We start from the raw sequence: 25,227 nt of genomic DNA, 5'->3' as shown, positions 1-25,227 counted from the left end.
TAGTCCTTGAGAGTTGTCATGGATCCTTGTATTTCTGAGAATAACTAAGTAATTCACAGCTGATCATCCTACAACATTGCTGTTGCTTTGTACCCATTACATTTCACTTTGCATCAACTCGTGTAAGTCTTTCTAGGTTTTTCTGAGAGCACCCTATTCATCATTTCTTATAGTAAAATAGTATTCTATCACAATTACATACCACAACTTATTCAGTCATTCCTCAATTTATGTACATCCCTTCAATTTACAATTCTTCCCCCCCCTGAAAAGAGCACTATAAATATTTTTGTACATATAGGTTCTTTCCCTTTTTTTGTTTTTTTATATATTTTGGAATACAGACCTAGTAGTGGTATTGCTATGTGAAAGGGTATGCATAGTTTTATAGCTCTTTGGGCATAGTTCCAAATTGCTCTATAGAATGATTTAATCAATTCACAACTCTGACAACAGTACATTAATGTTTCATTATTCCCACATCCCAACCAACATTTGTCATTTACCTTTTCTATCCCATTATCGAATATAATAGTACCTCATAGGTAGTAGCTCAGAATTGTTTTGACTTGCATTTCTCGAATCAATAGTGAGTTAGAAAATTTTTTTTATATGGCTATAGTTTTAATTACTTCATCTAAAAACTGATTATATCTTTTGATCATTTATCAGTTGAGGAATGGCTCTTATTATTATAAATTTGACAAAGTTCTCTATATGTTAGAGAAATGAGGCCTTTATCAAAGGAACTTGCTTCAATTTTTCACAGTTTCTATTAATAACTGTATTTCCCTCCATCCTATGCCCCTTGTCCCCATTTGTTCTATTCTCTCTCTTCTTCCACCATGTCTCTCCTCAAAAGTGTTTTGCTTCTGATTATCCCTTTCCTCAATCAGCCCTTCCTTCTATCACCACACCCTTATCTCATCCCCTTCCTCATCTATTTTCCTGTAGGGTAAGATAGATTTCTATACCCCGTTTCCTCTGTATTTTATTTCCCAGTTACATGTAAAAACAATTTTTAACATTTGTTTTTAAAATTATTAGTTCCAATTCTCACCATCCCTCCCTCCCCACACATTCTAATTGAGAAGGCAAGCAATTCAATAAAGGTCATACATGTAAGGTCATGCAAAAACACTTCCATAATAGTCATGTTGGGAAAGACTAATTATAATTCCTTCCATCTTATCCCACTTCCCATTTATTTAATTTTCTCCTTTCACCCCTGTCCCTCCTCAAAAGTGTTTGCTTCTGATTACCCCCTACCCCAATCTGCCCTCCCCTCACCATCACCCGCCTTGTCACCTTTCCCCCTACTTTCCTGTATGGTAAGATAGAATTCCATACCCAATTGAGTATGTATGTTATTCCTTCCTTAAGCCAATTATGATGAGAATAAGGTTTGCTCTTTCCCTTTCACCTCCTCCCTCTTCCCCTCCTCTGTAAAAGCTTTTTCTTGCCTCTCTTAAGTCAGATAATTTACCCCATTGAATTCTTCCTTTCTCCTTCTCTCAGTACATTCCTCTATTATTCCTTAATTTTATTTTTTAGATACCATCCCTTCATATTCAACTCACCCTGTGCCCTCTGTCTACACACACACACATACACCCACATACATGCATATATGTATGTATGTATGTACGTGAGAAAGGTCTTATAAGTTACAAATATCATCTTTCCATGTAGGAATGCAAATAGTTCAACTTTATTAAGTCCCTTATGATTTCTCTTTTCTGTTTACCTTTTCATGATTCTCTTGAGTCTTATATTTGAAAGTCAAATTTGTATTTAGTTCTGGTCTTTACCCAAGAATGCATTAAATTCCACTATGTCATTGAATATCAATTTCCCCCCCACATGGATGATACTCAGTTTTGCTGAGTAGATGATTCTTAGTTTTAATCATAGCTCCTTTGACCTCTGGAATATCATATTCTAAGCCCTCCAATTCCTTAAGGTAGAAGCTGCTAAATCTTGTGTTATCCTGGTTGTGGTTCCACAATACTCGAACTGTTTCTTTCTGTTACTTGCAATATTTTCTCCTTGATATTGGAACTCTGGAGTTTGGCTACAATATTCGTGGGAGTTTTCTCTTTGGGATTTCTTTCAGGAGGTGATTGGTGGATCCTTTCAATTTCTATTTTACCCTTTGGTTCTAGAATATCAGGGCAGTTTTTCTTGATAATTTCTTGAAAAAATGATGTCTAGGCTCTTTTCTTATCATGGTCTTCAGGTACTCCAATAATTATTAAATTATCTCTTCTGGATCTATTTTCCTGGTCAATTTTTTTTCCAATGAGATATTTCACATTGTCTTTTATTATTTTTTACTCTTTTTTTTGTTTGTTTCTTGATTTCTCACAGAGCCATTCACTTACGTTTGCTCAATTCTAATTTTTAAGGAATTATTTTCTCCAGTGAGCTTTTGGACCTCATTTTCCATTTGGTCAATTCTGTTTTTTAAGGCATTCTTCTCCTCATTGGTTTTTTGGACCTCTTTTATCATTTGTCCTAGTCTATTTTTTAATTTGTTATTTTCTTTAGTATGTTTTTAGGTTTCTTTTAGCAAGTTTTTGACTCAGTTTTCATGATTTTCTTGGACCTCTTATTTCTCTTCCCAATTTTTCCTCTACTTCACTTACTTGATTTTCAAAATCCTTTGTGAGCTCTTTCATGGCCCAAGACTAAGTCATATTTTTCTTGGAGGCTTTGGATGTAGGAGCTTTTACTTTGTTGGTTTCTTCTTAGTGTATGTTTTGATCTTCCTTGTTGCCAAAGTAAGATTCTGTAGTTTGAGTTATTTTCCCTGCTGTTTGCTCATTTCCCCAGCCAATTATTTGACTTTTTAACTCTTTGTTAAGGTAAGCTCTGCTTTTAGTGTGGAAGGTGTACTGTCCCAAGCTTTATGGGTTTTGTGCAGTTGTTTTCAGAGATACTTCTAGGAACCTGTAAGTTTTCAGTTCTTCCAGTTCAGTTCAGTGTGATCTGAGAAGAGGTGTTTACTCCTCTCTTGGCCTGTGCACTGGTCTGTGAGTGACCATAAGCACTCTTTTCTGCCCTGGGATTGTGAGGAGGGTTCCTTCTCCATTGTTTCCACAAGCTCCGCTACGTTAGTGCTCCTCCTCAGTCCAGTACTGTCACCAAGGACTGCGACCCAAGTCCAAGTATGGGCAAAGCAACAGACTCAGCACCAGCAAAGAGACCCCTGTAATCTCCTTCTGACCAATTTTTCAATCCCCTTACCATATACAGGCTGAGAGCTCCACAAACAGCTGCTGCTGCTGCTGCCACCATTGCCGCTACTACTGCTGCTGCTGCTGTTGATTCAATCACTTCTAAGGCTTGATCCTGGTTTGCTGAGGTTGGGGCTGTGCAGGGGCCAGGGCTGGACTGTACTCCTCACCTACTCAGGTCTGATAGCCCTTTGCTACTGACCTTCAAAGTTGTTTTTGGCGTTTGTGGGTTGAGAAGTCTGGAAACCACCACAGCTGCCAGTCAGTACCCTGAGGCCTGATCTGGGTTTGTTGGAGCCTGGTCTGTGCTGGCATGTCCTATGCTAGACTGTGCTACTCTTTCAGCATGGTACAACAGACCTTTCCTGTTGACCTTCCAGGTTGTTTTGGGGTGGAAATCTGTTTGTTTCATTCAGCCTTTTTATGAGCTCTGCTGCTCTAGAATTTGTTTAGAGTCGTTTTTTACTGGTATTTGGAGGGCTTTGGGGGAGAGCTCTGACAATACCCTGCTTTTACTCTGACATCTTGGCTCCACTTACACAAATTTTCAAAAATCAAAGTAGTCTGCAAAGTATAGGTCAGTGAGACTGACTTTAATTCCTGGGGAAATTCTAGAATGGATCATTAAAGAGAAAGTTAGTGAACAGCTGGAAAAGGAAATGGGGTTTACAGAGATGACCTCATCAAGAACAGGTTGACTCTTAATGATAGAGTCATAGTCAGCTCCTGAGGAATGAGGAATTTGGTTTTGTCTAATTTTGTCTAAAACAGGCTATATTTACTTCCTTTATTTTCAATAATCTGTATGTCTATTTATCTATCTCTATCTGGTAAGCAGATTTACTAAACTGTTATATTCAAGGAATGCAATAAATAAAGTTAGCCTAGCTTGTGCCAAAGATTTCAATAAGTCATTTCATAGATTTCTTCTACAAAATATGCAGAGTAGACAATTATGAAATTAGATGCAGTAAGGTTCTTTGTTAATGGTTCATGTCAACATGGCTGTAGGTCTCCAGTGAATAGCCCTAGAAATCTGTGCATGGTCCTTTACTTTTTAATCTTTTCATTAATGCCTTGTATACAGACATAGATAGCATGCCCATTAAGTTTACACAGGAGACAAATCTGGGAGAGTTGGCTAATAACCTGGATGACAGTCAAAATCCAAAAAGATCTTGACAGGTTGGAGCATGGGGTTGAAACTAATAAGATATAATTCAACAGGGATTAATATAATGTGGTACATGGCTTGGGAAATTAACCTTACAAGTGCAGGATGTGTCAGGAATTATTAGACATTATTGAGCCAGGAGTTAAGAAGACTGAAGTTCAGGTCCAACCTCAGACACCCACTATTTGTGTGACCCTGGGCAAATCACAACCTCTGTTTGCCTCAGTTTCTTCACTTGTAAAATGAGGATCCTAATAGCACCTGAGTATCAAATGAGGTAATATCTGTTAAGTGTTTACCACAATGCTTCATTCTATTAGCTCTTACTACTCTTGTACATATGATTAGAAAGTTTGTTGGGGAAAGATCTGTTGATGATAGTGGACTGCAAGGTCAGTGTGAGTCAACAGTATGATGTAACCATAAAAGTTAACCCAACCTTAAAATGCTTTAGGAGAGGCATAGTTCTTACTGTACTATACATTATATGCAAAACCACCTTCATCCTTTTAATCCCTGTAGATCTCTGCCATGGTCACATTCATCCTCACTAAACTCTTATTGTTCACCAGGAAATGAAACACTTCAGTGACTGGCAGAACTATGTGACTCAATGATACTCTGATAATGAGTCATGATTAGCTCCTGGGAAATGAGAAATTTGGTTTTGTCCAGTATTGTCCAAAATAGTACATACAGACTATTTTGTTCAGTTCTGAGTGCCACAGTTGAAAAGGATATTAAAAATATAGCAAGTATGCAGGGGAGGGAAGCCAGGATGGTGAAGGGACATTTCCATGTCATGAGAGGATAGATTGAAGGAAATGGGAAAGTTTATTCTGGAGAAGAGATGATTAAAGGGTAGATGGAAGGAAGAAACTATGCTCAATTATTTGGAGAACTTCCTGATAGAAGATAAACACAAGACCAAGGAGAGGAAGTTACAGAGAAATAAATTTTGACTTGATATCAAGAAAGAATAACAACAAAACCTTCCTAACAATTTCAGCTATTTAAAAATGGACTTGCCTGCTTCAAGAGTTGGTAGGCTTTCTCTTATTTACCAAAGTATATTACCAAAGTGTATTCAGGACTACAAGGCTACTGAGTTCTATTCCAATTTCAAAATATTATAATTTCAAAATCCACGATCAAAAAAGAAATGCCTTGTAAAAAAATAAGGCACAGATAAATTAAGAAATGAAGAAAACGATGATGAAAATAAAATTAAAAAATATTCTATATACTACCTTTGAATGTAAATATTGATGTTTGTAAATATGTATACACATATAAATATAGGACATGCCAAGAAATACTCGAACTTGAAGCCAGTGTGAAAGAGATATTAGTAGTGTCTGTCTCACAGTAGATGCTTAATGAATGTTTATTGAATTGACAATGTACCATGTGTAAGAGAACCAAAATGTAATAGATCACAAAATATGAAAGCCAAATTGCAGAATTTTTAGAGAAAAGGAAATTTGCTAGAAACCACCAGGAAGAAAGAATGCTAAGACATTTACAGCTAATAATCTTACACTGTTTCTGTTATTTGTACATAATATGTTTCACTTTGCATCAGCCCATGCAAGTCTTTCCAGGTTAATCTGAGAGCATCTTGCTCATCATCTCTTATAGTACAATATCATTGCATTATAATCACATAGCATAACTTGTTCAGCCATTCCCCAGTAGCTAGGTTTAGCCTCAACTTCTAATTCTTTACCTACAGAGAAGAGCTGCTATAAATACTTTCGTACATATAGACCCTTTTCCTTTTTTTTAAAATTTCTTTCAGGATACAGACATGGTATGTGATATTGCTAGGCTAAAGGGTGTGCATGGTTTTATAGTCCTTTGGACATATTTCCAACTCGCTCTCCAGAATGACTGAATCAGGTCACAACTCCACCCACATTGATGTCTCATTTTTTTTTTCCCACATCCCCTCCACTATTTGTCATTTTCCTTTTCTATTCTATTAGACAACCAGTATGAGGTACTACCTCTAATTTGCATGTCTCCAATCACTAGTGAGTTAGACTGTGTTCTCATATGGCTCAAGATAGCTTTGATTACTTCATCCGAAAACTGTTTATATCTTTTGATCATTTGTCAATTGGGGAGTGGCTCTTATTTTTATCAATTTGATTCAGTTCTCTATATGTTTGAGAAATAAGGCTTTTATCAGAGAAACTTGCTTAAATTTTTTTCACAGTTACTATTGCTAACTCTATTTCCATCTATCATACCCCCCTCTTAATTATTCTATTCTCTCTCCGTTCACCCTGTCCCTCCTCAACAGTGTTTTGCTTCTGACTGCCCCATCCTCCAATCTGCCCTCCCTTCTATCACCTCCCACCCCATTCTCATATCCTCTTCACCTCCTACTTTCCAGTAGGGAAAGTAAGATAGATTTCTATACCCAATTGAGTGAGTTTGTTATTCCGTCTTGAAACCAATTCTAGTGAGAGTAGGGTACACTCACTCGCCCTCATTTACCCTTCAACAGTAAAAGCTATATTTCTTGCTTTTTTCTGTGAGATAATCTACCCCATTCTATTTCTTCCTTTATCTTTCTCCCAGTACATTCTTCTCTTACGCCTTAATTTGATTTTTTAGACACAATCCCCTCATATTCAACTCACTCCTTTGTCCTCTGTCTATATGTACTTCTTCTAACTACCCTAATAATGAGAAAGATCTGAGTTAAAAATATCATCTACCCACATACGAATGTAACCCGTTTAAAATGATTAAGTCACTTATGATTGCCCTTTCCTGTATACCTTTTTTTTTATCTTTCCAATGTGTATTTATTTATTTATTTTCTGAATCATTATTTATTTATTTAATATTTTTGGTTTTCAGCATTCATTTTCACAAGAGTTTGAATTACAAATTTTCTCCCCATTTCTACCCTCCTGCCCACTCCAAGATGGCATATATTCTGATTGCACCATTCCCCAGTTAGCCCTCCCTTCTGTTACCCCACTCCCCCGCATCCCCTTTTCCCTTACTTTCTTGCAGGGCAAGATAGATTTCTATGCCCCATTGCTTGTATATCTTATTTCCTAGTTGCATGCAAAACCTTTTTTTTTTTGAACATCTGCTTTTAAAACTTTGAGTTCCAAATTCTCTCTCCTCTTCCCTCCCCACCCACCCTCCCTAAGAAGGCAAGCAATTCAACATAGGCTACATGTGTATCATTATACAAATCCTTCCACAACACTCATGTTGTGAAAGACTAACTATATTTTTCTCCTTCCTATCTTATCCCGCTTTATTCAATTTTCTCCCTTGTCCCTGTCCCTTTTCAAAAGTGTTTGCTCTTAATTACCTCCTCCCCCTATCTGCCCTCCCTTCCATTTTCCCCCTTTTTTATCTCCTTCCTCCTTCTTTCCTGTGGGGTAAGATGCCAAATTGAGTGTGTGTGTTATTCCCTCCTCAGGTCAAATCCAATGAGAGCAAGATTCACTCATTCTGCCTCACCTGCCCCCTCTTCCCTTCATACAGAACTCCTTTTTCTTGCCACTTTTGTGAGAGATAATATACCCCATTCTATCTCTCCATTTTTTCCTCTCTCAATATATTCCTCTCTCATCCCTTAATTTTATTTCATTTTTTTCGATATCATCCCTTCATATTTAACTCACCCTGTGCCCTCTGTCTATCTATCTATCTATCTATCTATCTATCTATCTATCTATCTATCTATCCCTACCTATCTATATATATATGTATGTATATTCCCTTCAGCTACCTTAATACTGAGATCTCATGAATTACACATCATCTTTCCATGTAGGAATGTGAACAAAACAGTTCAAGTTTAGTCAGTCCCTTATGATTTCTCTTTCTTGTTTACCTTTTCATGCTTCTCTTGATTCTTGTGTTTGAAAGTCAAATTTTCTATTCAGCTCTGGTCTTTTCACTGGGAAAGCTTGAAAGTCCTCTATCTTGTTGAAAATCCATATTTTGCCTTGGAGCATGATACTCAGTTTTGCTGGGTAGGTGATTCTTGGTTTTAATCCTAGCTCCATTGACCTCTGAAATATCGTATTCCAAGCCCTTCAGTCCCTTAATGTAGAAGCTGCTAGATCTTGTGTTATTCTGATTGTGTTTCCACAATACTCAAATTGTTTCTTTCTGGCTGCTTACAGTATTTTTCCCTTGATCTGGGAGCTCTGGAATTTGGCAACAATATTCCTAGGAGTTTTCTTTTTGGCATCTTGTTCAGGAGGTGATCTGTGAACTCTTTCAATTTCTATTTTACCCTCTGGCTCTAGAATATCAGGGCAGTTCTCCTTGATAATTTCTTGAAAGATGATATCTAGGCTCTTTTATTGATCATGGCTTTCAGGTAGTCCAATAATTTTTAAATTATCTCTCCTGGATCTATTCTCCAGGTCAGTGGATTTTCCAATGACATATTTCATATTGCCTTCCATTTTTTCATTCCTTTGGTACTCTTTTATAATATCTTGATTTCTCATAAAGTCACTAGCTTCCACTTTCTCCAATCTAATTTTTAAGGCATTATTTTCTTCAGTGATGTTTTGGACCTCTTTTTCCATTTGGCTAATTCTGCCTTTCAGGGCATTCTTCTCCTCATTGGATTTTTGGAGCTCTTTTGCCATTTGAGTTAGTCTATTTTTTAAGGTGTTATTTTCTACAGTATTTTTGGGTCTCCTTTAGAAAGTCATTGACTTATTTTTCATGGTTGTCTCACATCCTTGTCATTTCTTGTCCCAATTTTTCCTCTACTTCTCTAACTTGCTTTCCCAAATCTTTTTGAGCTCTTCCATGGCCTGAGACCAGTTCATGTTTTTCTTGGAGGCTTTTGATGTAGGCTGTTTGACTTTGTTGACTTTTTCTGGCTGTATGTTTTGGTCTTCTTTGTCACCAAAGAAAGATTCCAAAGTCTGATTCTGAATCTGAGTCTGTTTTCACTGCCTGGCCATATTCCCAGGCAACTACTTGACCCTTGAGCTTTTTGTAAAAGTATGATTGCTTGTAGAGTAGAGAGTACCTTGTCCCAAGCTTGAGGGGCTGGGCTGTTGTTTTCAGAGCTATTTCTACACAGCAAGCTCTGCCACACCAGCACTCCTCCCTCTCCCAATAACTGCGAACCCAGACCAGACTCAGATCTAAGCAGACTCTGCACTCCTGCTCAGATCTGCCACTTAATTCCTCCCACCAGGTGGGCCTGGGGCCAGAAGCAACTGCAACTGTAGTTCTGTGGCTGCCTCTCCTCCACTGCCCCTGGGGTGGTGGTAGAACCGAAAACTCCTTTCACTCTGTCCCCTGCAGTTTTTCCCACTAACCTTCTCTGTTGTCTTTGGTGTTTGTGGGTTGAGAAGTCTGGTAACTGCCACAGCTCACTGATTCAGGGTGCTAGGGCCTGTTTTGCTCAGCTCCCAGTCTGGTTGGTCCTGTGGCAGCCCACACTGGGCTCTGCTCTGCTCCCAGCTCCAGGTGACAGACCCTACCCAGCGACCATCCAGGCTCTCCTGGGCCGGAGGCCCTGCTTCACTCTGCTATTACATGGGTTCTGCAGTTCTAGAATTTTTTCAGAGCCATTTTCATGGTGTTTGGAGGGTCCTAGGGGAGAGCTCTAGGCAAGTCCCTGCTTTCCAGCTGCCATCTTGGCTCTGCCCCCTGTATGCCTTTTTATGCTTCTCTTGAGTCTTATATTTGAGAGGCAAATTTTCTTTTCAGTTCTGGTCTTTTCATCAATAATGCTCGAAAGTTCTCCGCCTCATTGAATTTCCATTTTTTCCTCTGAAGGATTATACTCAGTTTTGCTGAGTAGGTGATTCTTGGTTGTAATCCTCACTCCTTTGCCCTATGGAATATCATATTCCAAGCCCACTGATCCTTTAAGGTAGAAGCTACTGTAACAGCAATGTGGCCCACAGCAACTGGGGGTGTAAGACTAATAACACCAGCACACAGGAGGGCTGCTAGCACAGGTACTTTGATCTACTTTTCTAAGGATAGTTTCTTAAATGGGTTTACAATTTCACTTTAATTAAACATACATATATCATTCACTTAGTTCAGGGGAAAAGTCAGCACCCTGAACTACAGAGAAAACACAAACAGAAATTACAGAGAAAATATAAACAGAGCAAATAATGGAAATCAACAGATAGGTTTCTAGCTGTTTGATCAAAGCTGTATATACATAGTTACTGGAGAGAGAAGCAAAACATCTGGGTTTTCAAAGCCAGGGGGCTCCAATGGTTACCCAGAATCTCATCTGGTCAAATCACATGACACTCTTCCAGTGAGTGAGCCCCAAAGCAAAAGCCTCTCCTCCCACAGTTTTGAGAGTTCTAGCTTAATGGCTACCCTCAGAGCATATATATATATATATATATATATATATATGCATATATCTATATGCTATATTATATATCTATATCTATCTATCTATCTATCTATATACATATATGTATATCTATATATCCCTTTCCAGGGCTTCACACCTCTCAAGGGCTTCACACTTCTCCTGACCTAATTAGCAAAAGGAATGTGGGCCTTCTTACAAACAAAGGCAGGACACAATCAAAGGCACTTGATTGCCTTGGTGCTAAGAAGCACTCCAAAGAAAAAGTAGTGAAAAGTCCCATTTTGCTTGCCCTTAGAGCTGCTAAGTCTTGTGCTATCTTTATTATGGCTCCACCATAATTGAATCGTTTCTTTCTGGCTGCTTGCTATATTTTCTCCTTGACATGGGAATTCTGGAATTTGGCTATGATATTCCTGGAAGTTTTCATTTTGGGATCTCTTTCAGGAGGTGGTTGAATTCTTTCAATTTCTATTTTACTTTCTGGGTTTTAGAATATCAAGGCAATTTTCATTGATAATTTCTTGAAAGATGATATCTATCATGGCTTTCAGGAAATCCAATAATTTTAAATTACCTCTCCTGCATCTGTAGTCTAGGTCAGTTGATTTTCCAATGAGATATTTCACATTGTCTTCTATTTTTTCCATTATTTTGGTTTTGTTTGATTGTTACTTGATTTTTTATGAAGTCATTAGCTTTCATTTGCTCCATTCTCATTTTTAAGGAATAATTTTCTTCAGTGAACTTTTGGACCTTTTTTTTCCATTCTTCTCCTCATTGGATTTTTGGACCTCTTTTACTACTTGACCTAGTCTATTTGATAAGATGTTATTTTCTTCAGTGTTGTGTGTTTGTGTGTGTGTGTGTGTGTGTGTGTGTGTGTGTCTTTTACCAAGCTCTAGGCTCTTTTTTTCATGATTTTCTTACATCACTCTCATTTCTCTTCCCAATTTTCCCTCTATCTTTCATTTCATTTTTAACATCCTTTTTGAGCTCTTCCTTGACTTAAGACAAGTTTGTATTTTTCTTGGAGCCTTTGGATGTAGAAGGTTTGACTTTCCTGTCTTCTTCTGAGCGTATGTTTTGTTCCTCCTTGTTGCCAAAGTAAGATTCTATATTCTGAGGGTTTTTTCCCCATTGTTTGCTTATTTCCCCAGCAAATTCTTGACTTTTTATACTCTTTGTTAAGGGCTCTGCTTCCAGGATAAGAAGTATACTGTCCCAAGCTTCAGGGGTTTTGTGCAGCTGTTTTCAGAGATACTTCTAGGGACCTGTAAGTTTTCAGTTCTTCTAAGTTGGTAAGATCTAAGGTGAAGTGTTTACTATGCTCTTGCCCTGTGCTCTGCTCTGTGAGTAACCACAAGCACTCTCTTCTGCTTTGGAGATGTGATTATGTCTCTCGTTCCACTGTGCCTGGAATTGTAAGGAGGGTCACTGCTCCTCTGTGCCCACAAAATCTGGTTTTCTAAGTGCTTCTCTTCCCCATGGGATAGCCGTCCTGGACTGTGAACCTGATCTGAGTACGGGCAAAGCAACAGAGTCCTGCCTCAGTACTAGTAAAGTGTCTCCTATATTCTCCTTCTGACCCTTTCATGTGTGAGCTGAGAGCTCTGGAAGCAGCTGCTCCTGCTGCTGATTCGGTCAGTCCCAAAGCCTACTCCTGGTTTTCTGGGACCAGGGCTATCCTGGCATGGCCTGTGCTGGACTCTGCTCCCCTCTCGGCCAGGTGTGACAGAGCTTTTCTGCTGACCTTCTAAATTTTCTTTGGCATTTGTGGGCTGAGAGGCTGGAAACCACCACTGCTGGCAGTGATTCAGTCACCCAGAGACCTACTGGTCTCTGGTGTGGCCTTCACTAGACTGTGCTCCTCTCACCCTGGTGTAACAGAACTTTCCTGCTTATCTTTCAAATTGCCTTGGGCTAGAAATGTGGTTAGCTCCATCTTTTTGTGGGTTGTGCTGCTCTAGAATTTGTTTGGAGTCATTTTTAAAGGTATTTGGAGGGGTTTAGGGGAAAATTCAGGTGAGTCCCTGCCTTTGCTCTATCATCTTGTCTCTGCCTCCCACTTTGTAGATTTTAAAGCACCATGTGTTGTTTTTGATGATGATGAAGTTGCTGTAGTAGTTTGTATATTGCTTAGTTTGGGGAGGGGGCAATCATCACATTAGGCTCCAGCAATATAAAGAAAAGAAAAGCATAGTTCCTTCACTCAAGGAGCACACATTCTAATGGGGAGATTACATATAAGTAACTAGAAACATACAAGACAGGGAGCAGAGCCAAACTGGTGGCTGGAAAGCAGGGACTTGCCTAAAGCTCTCCCCCAGGACACTCCAAACACCTATAAAAATGGCTCTGGACAAATTCTAGAACTGCAGAACCCATGAAATAGGAGAGGGAAGCAGGGCTTCAGCCAAGGACAGCCTGGATGGTCTCTGGGTAAGGCCTATTATATGGAGCTGGGAGTGAAGCCCAGATCAACCACACCAGGAGGTAGGCAGGGCAGGCCTTAGCACCCTGAATCAGTGAGCTGTGGAACTTACCAGACTTTTCAACCTACAAACACCAAAGACAATAGAGAAGGTTAGTGGGAAAAAACTGCAGGGACTGAGTGAAAGGAGTTCACGGTCAGCAACCAGCCCAGGGGTGGTGGAGGTGGTACAGCTTTGAGGCTGCTTACAGAGCTACAGCTGCAGTTGCTTCTGACCCCAGGCCCACTTGGGGGGAGGAATTAAGTGGCAGATCTGAGCAGGAGTGCAGAGTCTGCTTAGATCTGAGTCTGGTCTGGGTTCGCAGTCATTGGGGGAGGAGGAGTGCTGGTGTGGCAGAGCTTGCTGTGTAGAAATAGCTCTGAAAACAACAGCCCAGCCCCTCAAGCTTGGGACAAAGTACACTCTACTCTACAAGCAGTCATACCTTTACAAAGAGTTCAAGGGTCAAGTAGTTGCCTGGGAACATGGCCAGGCAGTGAAAACAGACTCAGATTCAGAATCAGACTTTGGAATCTTTCTTTGGTGACAAAGAAGACCAAAACATACAGCCAGAAAAAATCAACAAAGTCAAAGAGCCTACATCAAAAGCCTCCAAGAAAAACATGAACTGGTCTCAGGCCATGGAAGAGCTCAAAAAGGATTTGGGAAAGCAAGTTAGAGAAGTGGAGGAAAAATTGGGAAAAGAAATGAGAGTGATGAGAGAAAACCATGAAAAACAAGTCAATGACTTGCTAAAGGAGACCCAAAAAATACTAACTCAAATGGCAAAAGAGGTCCAAAAATCCAATGAGGAGAAGAAACCTTGAAAGGCAGAATTAGCCAAATGGAAAAGGAGGTCCAAAAGACCACGGAAGAAAATAATGCCTCAAAAATTAGATTGGAGAAAGTGGAAGCTAGTGACTTTATGAGAAATCAAGATATTATAAAAGAGAACCAAAGGAATGAAAAAATGGAAGGCAATGTGAAATATCTCATTGGAAAACCCATTGACCTGGAGAATAGGTCCAGGAGACATAATTTAAAAATTATTGATCTACCTGAAAGCCATGGTCAAAAAAAGAGCCTAGATATCATCTTTCAAGAAATTATCAAGGAGAACTGCCCTAATATTCTAGAGCCAGAGGGTAAAATAGAAATTGAAAGAATCCAATGATCACCTCTTGAACAAGATGCCAAAAAGAAAACTCCTAGGAATATTGTTGCCAAATTCCAGAGCTCCCAGATCAAGGAGAAAATACTGTAAGCAGCCAGAAAGAAACAATTTGAGTATTGTGGAAACACAATCAGGATAATACAAGATCTAGCAGCTTCTACATTAAGGGATCAAAGGGCTTGGAATACGATATTCCAGAGGTCAATGGAGCTAGGATTAAAACCAAGAATCACCTACCCAGCAAAACTGAGTATCATGCTCCAAGGCAAAATATGCGCTTTCAATAAAATAGAGGATTTTCAAGCTTTCTTAGTGGAATGACCAGAGCTGAATAGAAAATTTGACTTTCAAACACAAGAATCAAGAGAAGCATGAAAAGGTAAACAAGAAAGAGAAATCATAAGGGACTGACTAAAGTTGTACTCTTTTGTTTACATTCCTACATGGAAAGATGATATGTGTAATTCATGAGACCTCAGTATTAGGGGTAACTGAAGGAACATACATACACACATATATAGTGGACACAGGGTGAATTGAATATGTAGGGATGATATCTAAAAAAATAAAATCATATTAAGGGATGAGAGAGGAATATATTGAGAGAGGGAGAAAGGGAGACATAGAATGGGGTAAATTATCTCGCATAAAAATGGCAAGAAAGGCAGTTTGTTGGAAGGGAAGAGGGGGCAGGTGAGGCAGAATGAGTGAATCTTGCTCTCATTGGATCTGACCTGAGGAGGGAATAACATACACACTCAATTGTGTATCTAACCCCACAGGAAAGAAGGAGGAAGGAGATAAAAAAGGGGGAGCAATGGAAGTGGGGCAGATGGGGGAGGAGGTAATCAAAAGCAAACACTTTTGAAAAGGGACAGGGCCAAGGGAGAAAATTGTATAAAGGGGGATATGATAGGAAGGAGCAAAACATAGTCTTTCACAACATGAGTATTATGGAAAGGTTTTGTGTAATGATACACGTGTAGCCTATGTTGAATTGCTTGCCTTCTTTGGGAGGTTGGGTGGGGAGTGAAGAGGGGAGAAAATTTGGAACTCAAAGTTTTAAAAGCAGATGTTCAAAAAAAGTTTTCACATGGAACTGGGGAATAAGATATATAGGCAACGGGGTGTCAAAATCTATCTTGCCCTACAAGAAATTAAGGGAAAGAGGGATGGGGAGCGGTGGAGTTACTTAAGGGAGGGTTGACTTGGAAATGATGCAATCAGAATATATTCCCCCTTGGAGTTGGTGGGAGGGTAGAAATGGGGAGAAAATTTGTAATTCTAACTTTTGTGGAAATCAATGCTGAGAAGAAAAAATAGAAGACATATTCAGAGTAGATAGAATGTAATCTCAGAAGGCAGAGACTGGTGGCAAGAAACTGGAAGGGTCTTTTGAAGAATACTATTGTGCTATAAGAAATGATCAGCAGGGTGCTCTCAAAAAAAATCGAAAGACTTACATGAGCTGATGCAAAGTGAAATGTATTGTGTACAAATTAACAACAATATTATAAGATGATCAGCTCTAAATGACTTAGCTATTTGTTGGGGTTTGTGGTATGAGGTGACATTCTAAACTATTTTATTTTAATTTATTTCTAAACTGGTTTTTTTTTTTTTAGAAAATCGGTCAAATAAGGAGTTCTTCATCCAAGTAATTTATATTTTTTGTGTTTATCAAATGCTAAATTATTTAATTTGATTGTTTCTGATTCTTGCTTAATCTATTCCACAGATTTACATTTCTCTTTTTTAGCTAGTACCAAACAGATTAGATGTTTTTTACTTTATAATAAATTTAAGTTCTATAAATGCTACCTCACTCCCATGCATAGCACATAGTAGGCACTTAATAATGCTGGTTTACTTCCTCCCTCATCCCACTTTTGAAATCAATTTAGCTTCGCATTTTGATTGTCGTTAAACAACAACAAAAAATATCTACATTATTTAGGAATTAATTTATTTGAATATACTATAAACAATGTATATATTTCCAATTATTTTCTTTTGTTTACTGCTTTAAGGAACATTTTACAAATAATTTATTTCTTGAGTATTTGTTAATCGTCTGTCCTAGACATTTCATGAAAGATAGAGTTATTTTGAATGGAATTTCCTTTTTGATTACTTCCTCTTTGATTTTCCTATCACTAAATTGAGATGTTAGTGATTTTTGTGCATGTATTTTGAGTCTTTCAATTTCACCAATGCTATTCATTGTCTCAAGTTATTTCTTTACTGATTTTCTGGGTTTTTTCCAAGTGAACCTCCCTTTTCTCTTATTTGTCGATACTCCTTCAGTTCTTTTCTCCTGTTTTACTGCTATTTCTAGAATTTCTAGAACTAGAAACAATACTGAAAAGTGAACATCTATGCTAGTATTTAGGAAATACACTAAGTTTTAGGAAATACACTGAGTATTAGGGAAGTTTCTAGTATATTCCTATGGAAAATAATGCTAGCTTTATTTTTAAGTATTTCTATTATATTAAATTTTACATGTACATTCTTTTTAATTTTTTAAAATCATGAATAAGTGTTGTAAATTGTCAAAGATGTTTTCTACACGTACTTAGTCATTTGTGACTGTTTTTGTTTTCATTAGCTTTTTTTCCCTTAATGTTAAAGCAACCTTATATCACCTTCCATATATCTAATTTGGTTGCACTTTTTTTTAAAAAATGATTTATCATTGCTCTATTTTGCTGATTGTATTTAAAATTTTGATGTCAATATGTATTATTGACATGAGTCTGTATTTGGTTTAATCCATCTCTGCTTTAGGTATTCATTACATGATAATCCCACAAAATGAACCTAAAAAGGTATTTTATTTCTCAATTTTTGAGAATAACTTTTTTTAGCATAAATATGTATTTCTATTTTATAGACATTTTATAGAATACAACTGAAAATGGACCTGGAGATTTTTTAAATTCTCCTTTGGTACTTCTTCAGTGATTTTAAAATTTTATTTTCTGAGATTGTTATTTACAGTCTTTATTTAATCTTTTTTCATATTTTTGTAGACAATTATATATTTTTCCAAAGTGTATTCTGGTACCATTTAATATTTTATTTCTGGTTCTAATATTTTTTAATTCTTCTCTGTTATTTTTCTGTTGTTCATTTTTTATTTTATTTTTTTATTTTCCTCTATTATTTTGATCAGATTACTTAAAATTGATTGCTCTACTTAGCATTTTTCATGAATAATCTTAAACCAGTGAGTTAAAGAACTGAATATACAATTTAAAAAACATATAATTCAATATATTTTATGCATTGAAATGAATACATAATATTTTAATAATAAACACATTTTTTAAAAAATCTAAAAAATAAAGCAGAAAATTAAATATAACAGTGGGTATGTGGTGGGAGAGGAAGGTGTAAGAAGACTGGGAAGGTAAGGGAAGGGAAGGTTATAAATATCATTTAACAATTGGAGTTGATTCTGGACATGCTAGGAAGCCACCAGAGTTTATTGAGTAGGCAGGTGACAAAATCAGAACGGTGCTTTAGGAAAGTCATTTTAGGGGCTGGATGGAGGATGGATTGAAATGGGGAGAGACCTGAGTCAGACACCCCTTGCCTAGCAGGCTATTGCAGTAATCCAGGAGTAAGGTGATGAGAGCCTATACCAGAGTGGCAGCAGCGTCAGAGACGATAGGGAGCATATTAGAGAGATACTGAAAAACTGAAAGTGACAGACCTTTACAACAGATTGATCATAGAAGGTGAGAGATCATGAGGAGTTGAAGATGACTTCTATGTTGTAAGTCTGAGGGACTAAGAAGTTGATGTTACCCAGTAAGAGGGATGCAAGGAGTGTTTTAAGGGAAAGATAATGAGCTTGGTTTTGTACATGCTGAGTTTACAACGTCTATTGGACATTCAATTTGAGATATCTAAAAGGAAGTGGGGGATGCAAAATTGGAGATTAAGAGAGTTTGGGGCAGGAGAGGTAGATTTGAGGATCATCAGCATAGAAATGGTTATTAAGTTCATGAAACAGATGAGGTCACCAAGCCATACATTAAAGCGGTAGAAGAGAAAATAATTCAGGACAGTACTCTATGAGACACCTCTTTGTATCCCACTTCAACAGTGTTTGTTGCTCTTAGGAACACTTACATCCGTTCATCTGTGTGGGGATGCAGTCCTGGGAGCTATATCCCTTACTCAAAGAAGATAGTCTCCTAGTGTTCAAATTCCTCCTAGATGAAATCCATTATAAGGCCCTATGTCTTACCAGAGACATATGGAATGCCTACCATGGGATAGTGCTTTTTCAGCACTTCTTATCCCTTCATCTTATCCCTTATACTTCTCCTTTGCTTTTATCCTATTTTCCCATAGCCATCATTTTTATTGAGAGGCTAAAGAAAATATTATCTCTTCCCCTACTCACTCACTGCAAACATGGAGATACATTGTAGCTCTCATTTTTCTCTCATTTCCCATCCCTCCATTGGTAGAACTTCTCAATGTATTTATTCCTTCCATAAAAGATGATGATACATTTTCAGGAAATCATGAGGTTCAGTCCAGTGGGCATTCAAGTCTTCCTCATTCCCTCTCTGATTCTTTTAGCTCTCCATACATTTTTAGTCTCTTAGGCTCTTTTCATCCTTCATCAGTCTTTGTTCTTTTTCTTCCTTTCAGTTACTTTTTTTAATTTGAAACTTAGTAGCATGATAGAAGTAATTTGGAATTCAGTGCAAAGATTGAGGGCTCTAGAATCAAAAGATATTGTGTATAATTCTAGATTTATTGCTTACTCTCTGTGTGACCCTGATTAATACACTAAACCTTTTAGAAGCTCCATTCTCTCACCTGCAAAATGATGAGCTTGCATTGACTGGTTTCCATCCTTCCTATCAATTCTTTATCTATGATCCTTGGCTTAATTTCTTAGTATTTTCTCTTTTTTTGTTTTAAATATTATTTTATTTTTTCCCAAGATTACTAATCAAGAAAATTTTTAGCATTAATTTTTATAAGATTTTGAGTTCGAATTCTCCTTCCCTCACACCCTTCCCCATTTCTGAAAACAGTAGGCAGTTTGATATAGTCTACACATATTCATATTACATATTCATCATGGTTTTGGAAGAAGATACAGATGAAAAGTGAAAAAAAAACATGAGAAAGCATAAAGTAAGTGAAAAAATATGCTTTGATATGCATTGAACCAAAAGTTCTTTATCTGGATATAGATATCATTTTTCTTTGTGCATCCTTTGTGGTTGAGAAAAGCTGAGTCATTCACAGTTGATCATCATATGATGTTGCTGATACCGTGTACAGTGTTTTCCTGATTCTACTCATTTTACTTTGCACCAGTTCATACAAGTCTTTCTAGGTTTTCCTTTACTCTGTGTGTGTCTCTTGGCTTCAAGTGTGATTCTTGTAAGCAACATATTGTAGAATATTGGTTTTTGATCCACTCTGTTATCCACTTTTATTTAATGGGAGATTTCAACCCATTCACATTCACAGTTATTATTACTACCTGTGCATTTCCCTTCATCCTATTTTTCCTCCTGCTTCTCCTCTTTCTCCTTTTACCCTTTCCCACATCCCCAATGTTTTGCTTCTGTCTATCACCTCCCCTTATCTGCCCTCCCTTTTGTCAGTTCCTACCCCCTTCTTTGTTTAATTTCCTCCTCTCCTAGTTCCCTATTGAGTAAGACAGATTTCAATATTCATCTGATTGTGTATGTTATTCCCTCTTTGAGACAATATTGATGAGAGTAAGATTCAAGTAATGCCCATTGCCGCCCCCCACATCTTTCCCTCCACGGTAATATGCTCTTTTTTTTTTTTTTTTTAGCTCTTCCATGAGTTCTTTCTGGACTTAAAATGACTTCCCATTTTTCTTTGGGGTTTTGCCCATAGGTATTTTGATATTGTTATCCTCTTCTTAATTTGTCGTTAATCTTCTCTGTCACTATAATAACTTTCTATGATTAGATTAAGTTTTTTTTTTCCTACTCATCCCCCTCTCCTTTTTTGGCCCTTTCCCTTTCTTTTAAATTTGAGCTCTGCTCCAAGGGTGGAAGGGGCACTGTCTCAAACTTTTTGTTCTAGTTGCTGCAGGCCCCTACTGTTTACCTGGTACTGTACTGATGTTGTCCTGAGACCCATGGGGGACCTTTGTTTCTGGTACTGCTCTGTAGAGTTAGAGTGGGGGTTGGCTAGGCAGCTTAACTGACCCTGAGTGAGGGTCCTGGTGATGTCTGGTGTGTGCCGAGGCCTGGTAGGCTATTTTGCATATTACTGGGGCTACACCGAAGCCTGGGGAGGTCTGGCCCATGGAGGATGATTGTTTTCCCTGCACTATGCTGAAGCATGTGGATGTCCAATTGCTGTAGGATGCCCACCCAGGGCACCCATGAAGCAAAGGGAGGTCCAACCATAACCAGATACCTGGCAGTTTGCCAAAGTTTGTGGTGGTTGTTGGAGCTTGAATCTGTCCATTCCCCTGGCTGCGGCTAAGGCACAGAGGAGTCCTGGTGTTGGCCTTTGCCTGATTTACCACACTGGGCCTCAGGAGCTCCTGCTGGTTTACTGAAATGGGGCTTGCTGTTGGCTTACTGAAATGCTTCCTCTCCTGGGCTGAGCTCTCCTTTTAACTGAGTGGGACTGTGTTGATTATCCAAGTCTCTGGGGCTAAGAGACCATTCCACATGTCTTCCCACTGACTTTGCTCTTCCAAGATTTGTTCTGAGATACTATTTCACGGTTGTTTGGAGGTGACTATGGGAGAGTGACAGTGATTTACGGCTTCCTCCCCCATCTTGGCTCCCCTGACATCCTTAGTATTTTCTTGATTTTCTTTTCTTATACTTCTCTGGTTTGAGGTCTTTAAAAGTTCAATATTCTTCTCACCTCTAGAATTGTTGAGTTCTCATTGCCAGTTTTTTGTTGTTTTTTGGGTCCAGGAATGGCTAAATGCATTCTTTTTCTCTCTCAAAATAGTCAGCTGTTCCCCTCCCCCCGTAGATATATTATTAGTCTTATATTTTGAGTTGCATCCTGATTTCTTTTTGCTTTTAATAATCTAGCATTTTAATCTTTTCAGGTTTTTTTTATTCTCATCACCTGAAAGCATTCCTATATTATTATAATTAGAATTTCTCTATAGCTAAGGTTTATTTTCTTGTGAAATTGTGAAATTTAATCACTACATGGCTTGGATTTTTCCTCTGGCAGAGCTCTGAGTTTTAGTTGATGTGAATTTATTGCCAGCATTCAAAAGTTCTGGGTATTTTATTTGTATTAATACCTGTAATAGAAAAAAAATAACATATCATTTTTTGGAGGGAAGTCACCAATGTCTTTTTGAAAAGTTACTTGTATATTTCTGTCTAAAGGTCAAAAACTTTGCCTTGAATAGAACTCATTGTCTTTTAATTTGTTGCCCTTGTTCTTTTCTACAGAATATCTTTCCACATCTGTATTTTCATATTCTAAGTCAGTCATATTCTCTTCCCTATTCTCTTTCTTTTGTTTTTTTTTTTGTATTCTTCCATATTTTTTTCCTCTCATAGTTCTTTTTTTTTCCATATTCTGCAATGAGCATTCACATTTCTTACTATTTCTTTTCTAATATATTCTTTTAAAAGTTTTACTTTTTCTTTGAATTATTATGGAGTTATTTGCTGTTGTTCCATCATCTTTGATATTTTAGTTTCTCTTTGTTATCAGTGAATTTTGTCTATTTTTTCTTCAGAGTATAACACTGATTTGTTACATTTTGACCTCTCTGAATTTTTATTAATTTTTAAATATCATTAATTTTCTATTCTCTTTATGAGCTTCCTTTTCAGCTTATCTTCTTGTAATCTAGGTTTTTACTCAATTGTTCTTCCTTAGATTTTTGAACTTTCATTTTTTGTCTTTTATTCCACGTACTTGGCTTTTGTTTCACTCTATTTTTGATCCATGACCTTCCACTGATGAACAAATCTTTCTCTCTCCCATTAATGGGCTTTATCTGGCTTCTTAATTTGGGAAATTTGGCTACTGATTCTGATGAATGCCCAATTTAAATTCTGGGGAAAGAAAATTGCCCCTCCCTATAAGTTTCAGGCCCCTTTGTATTTAGGAACGTAAATCTGTATACTTGAAGAATTACAAGTTTTGAGTTGGATTGAACCTCGGAGTTCATGTAGTCCAAACTTCTCATTTTACAGATAAAAATACTGAAAGTTAGAGAAGGTTAATTTATTGCTCAGGTGACACAGCTAGTATGGTACTCTAGATTCCATTTACAATGCTCTATCTAATACAACAGTCTGCCCCTCTAGGTGGTTTTTCCTTGTGCTCTGTCCTCTTCTCCTGCCCCCCCCCTTCTCCAAATACTTTAAATTCACTTTGAGTGGCTGGGCATACATAATAAGTGTCTTTCACTTGCAGAATTCATGTATGGGCAGTGGAGGTGGAGGAGGTGGTTCAGGATGTCATTGCTATGACTGTATAGGGTCAAAAACTCACCTTCCTCTGTCTTCTCCAAGACTATACTCTGAAACATAATCTTTGCAAGATACTTTTGTACACTTGTGAACCTATCTGGGATGTTGCATGTTCATAATGAATGGAAGTTCCAAGTATTTAAATTTTGTAATATTATTTCATGACTTTTTTTCACACTAGTAGTGCCTCAAATGCTTATTTGTTTGTTTTAGACTCAGCTTTGGGTACTTTTATATAATATCTAATTCCTTTATGTTATTGAAGAAGGTTTCTGAATTAAAATTATTTCCAGAATATACGTTTATCAACATTTTGGTTGATCATGTAATCCTTAAGTTACAATCTAATGGGGATGATAACAGTGCTAATAACATGTGTAAGTGAGGAAAACACACTACACATTTAGTCAGATAATTAAATACGAAATACCATATATTGTACTCTCTATATATTGAGAGTTTGGAGAAAAACTACTTCTTGAATGCAATGTCAAGGTCTAAGATCTTAAAGGATCAAACCACTGAAAAAGCTTTAAATGTATTCTTGGTCAAGAACATCTGGGTTCAAATTTTGTCTCATACACTCACAAGTTGTGTCCCTCTGGATCAGTGATTGCATGCATCTCAGTTTCCTTATTGTAAAAAGATGATGATAGTGCCTGCTTTATAATGTTGCTGTAAATGTTCAATGAGATAATCTATATAAAGGTTTATATAAATATAAGCTAACATTGTAACCTTTACTTCAAGCTTCTTTTCCATTGCAGGCATTATACATTCAAAATCTTAAATTCTTTTATCTTGTATTCCTCTTTACTTGGAACATATTTAGTTACTCTATAACTACATCATCAAATCCCATCTCTCCAAAGAATTTCACTTAATATTTGAACATTATATTTTCCCCTACTTTCATGTATAAGACAACTAATTACTAAATTCATGTGATGGAGATTTTGTTTCTCAACCCACTTTAGAAAAAAAAAAGTTTCTGTTCCCCCTTAAAGCCCTCGTGTGATTTTGTTTCAAGCTGCTTCAGAATGGAATGAAAGTATATTACTGGAGGAAAAAAAAGTAAAACTAGCTTCATTTCAATTTACAAGAAATAATAAATCAATCATTAAAATGGAAAGTATGTGTGAATAAAACCTGGAGATAAGAACTGTCACTGAATTTTAAGTAAACTCTGTAGCAATCCTCAAAAGCCCAATACTTATTGTTTATGCGATTGATGTTTTAGACAACTGTGTGTTGAGCCCCTGTAATTATGCCATAGTTACATTACAATTCCGATGTAAACAGAAACATAAACATTTTTTCATTAAGAAATCTGAACAAGTGGATATCTTTTATGAAGTCTTCTCCTTAGGACAATTTTAGTGTCTGTTCCTCAGGTATTCTCATTTATCATTCTTTGTTCTCTTTATTTTTGTTGTTGTGGTGATAGGTGTGGTTCTTGTTTAGCAACCTGGTCAGCAAAGACAATACCAATCCTCATGGCTCATGTAACCTATTTATAAATCCTGAACATCTGACAAATGCCCAAAACTCACTTCTCTTCACATTTCTTCTACTCAAATTGCACGAAATAAGTATGTTGAACACAATGTAGGCTAGAGTGAATTTTTATACTTTTTTTGAAGTAGGGATAGTTATTTCTTGTTTCACCAAAAAGAAAACCAAGTTACTGGAGAAAAAACTTTGAAGTGAATATTATTAATCCTACCCTGAAAATTTTAACATGCAAAAAATGTAAAGATTGGATCCATCTAACATTAAGACTTACAAATTAAATTGACATAAGGTTGTGGGAGAAGAATGGTGGGTGGGGAATGGGGTTGACCTCTATTTCAGTCTCTTTCAATGCTGACTCTTTCCCTCTGTTCTACTGCTGAGATCTTTTGTAACAGAAAATGCAGTCGTGATCTCTGTCTGTTGCAACGCAAACAATCTTCTGAATCCTGGAGCCTGAATCTCTACGGCACTGGAAAGAAGAAGGAGGGAAATGGTATGAGCTTGGGTTTTGTGGCAAGCAGTGTATCAAATCCTTAGGTTGTCTAGTTCAGCCCCACTACCAAAAGGCATTGGCAGAGGGGATGCTGAAGAAGTTCATGATGGGTGTGAGTTCATGTTTGTTATTGTTATTGTTATTTTACATTTTCTTTTGGATTCTAGGTGTCCTAGACTGTGGAGAAATTTGACGTTGCTCTATCCTTTTTTAAAAAGCATAACGTTTTAGAGAGATCTGAGAAATTGTAAAGATCGGAGAAAATATCAAGTCTTCCAGTTGTATAGATCCTCTGATTTGGAAGTCCCATA

Source organism: Trichosurus vulpecula, chromosome 3 (genome assembly GCF_011100635.1).
Source record: "Trichosurus vulpecula isolate mTriVul1 chromosome 3, mTriVul1.pri, whole genome shotgun sequence".
NCBI classification, from domain to species: Eukaryota; Metazoa; Chordata; class Mammalia; order Diprotodontia; family Phalangeridae; genus Trichosurus; species Trichosurus vulpecula.
This window is presented reverse-complemented; position numbering follows the sequence as displayed.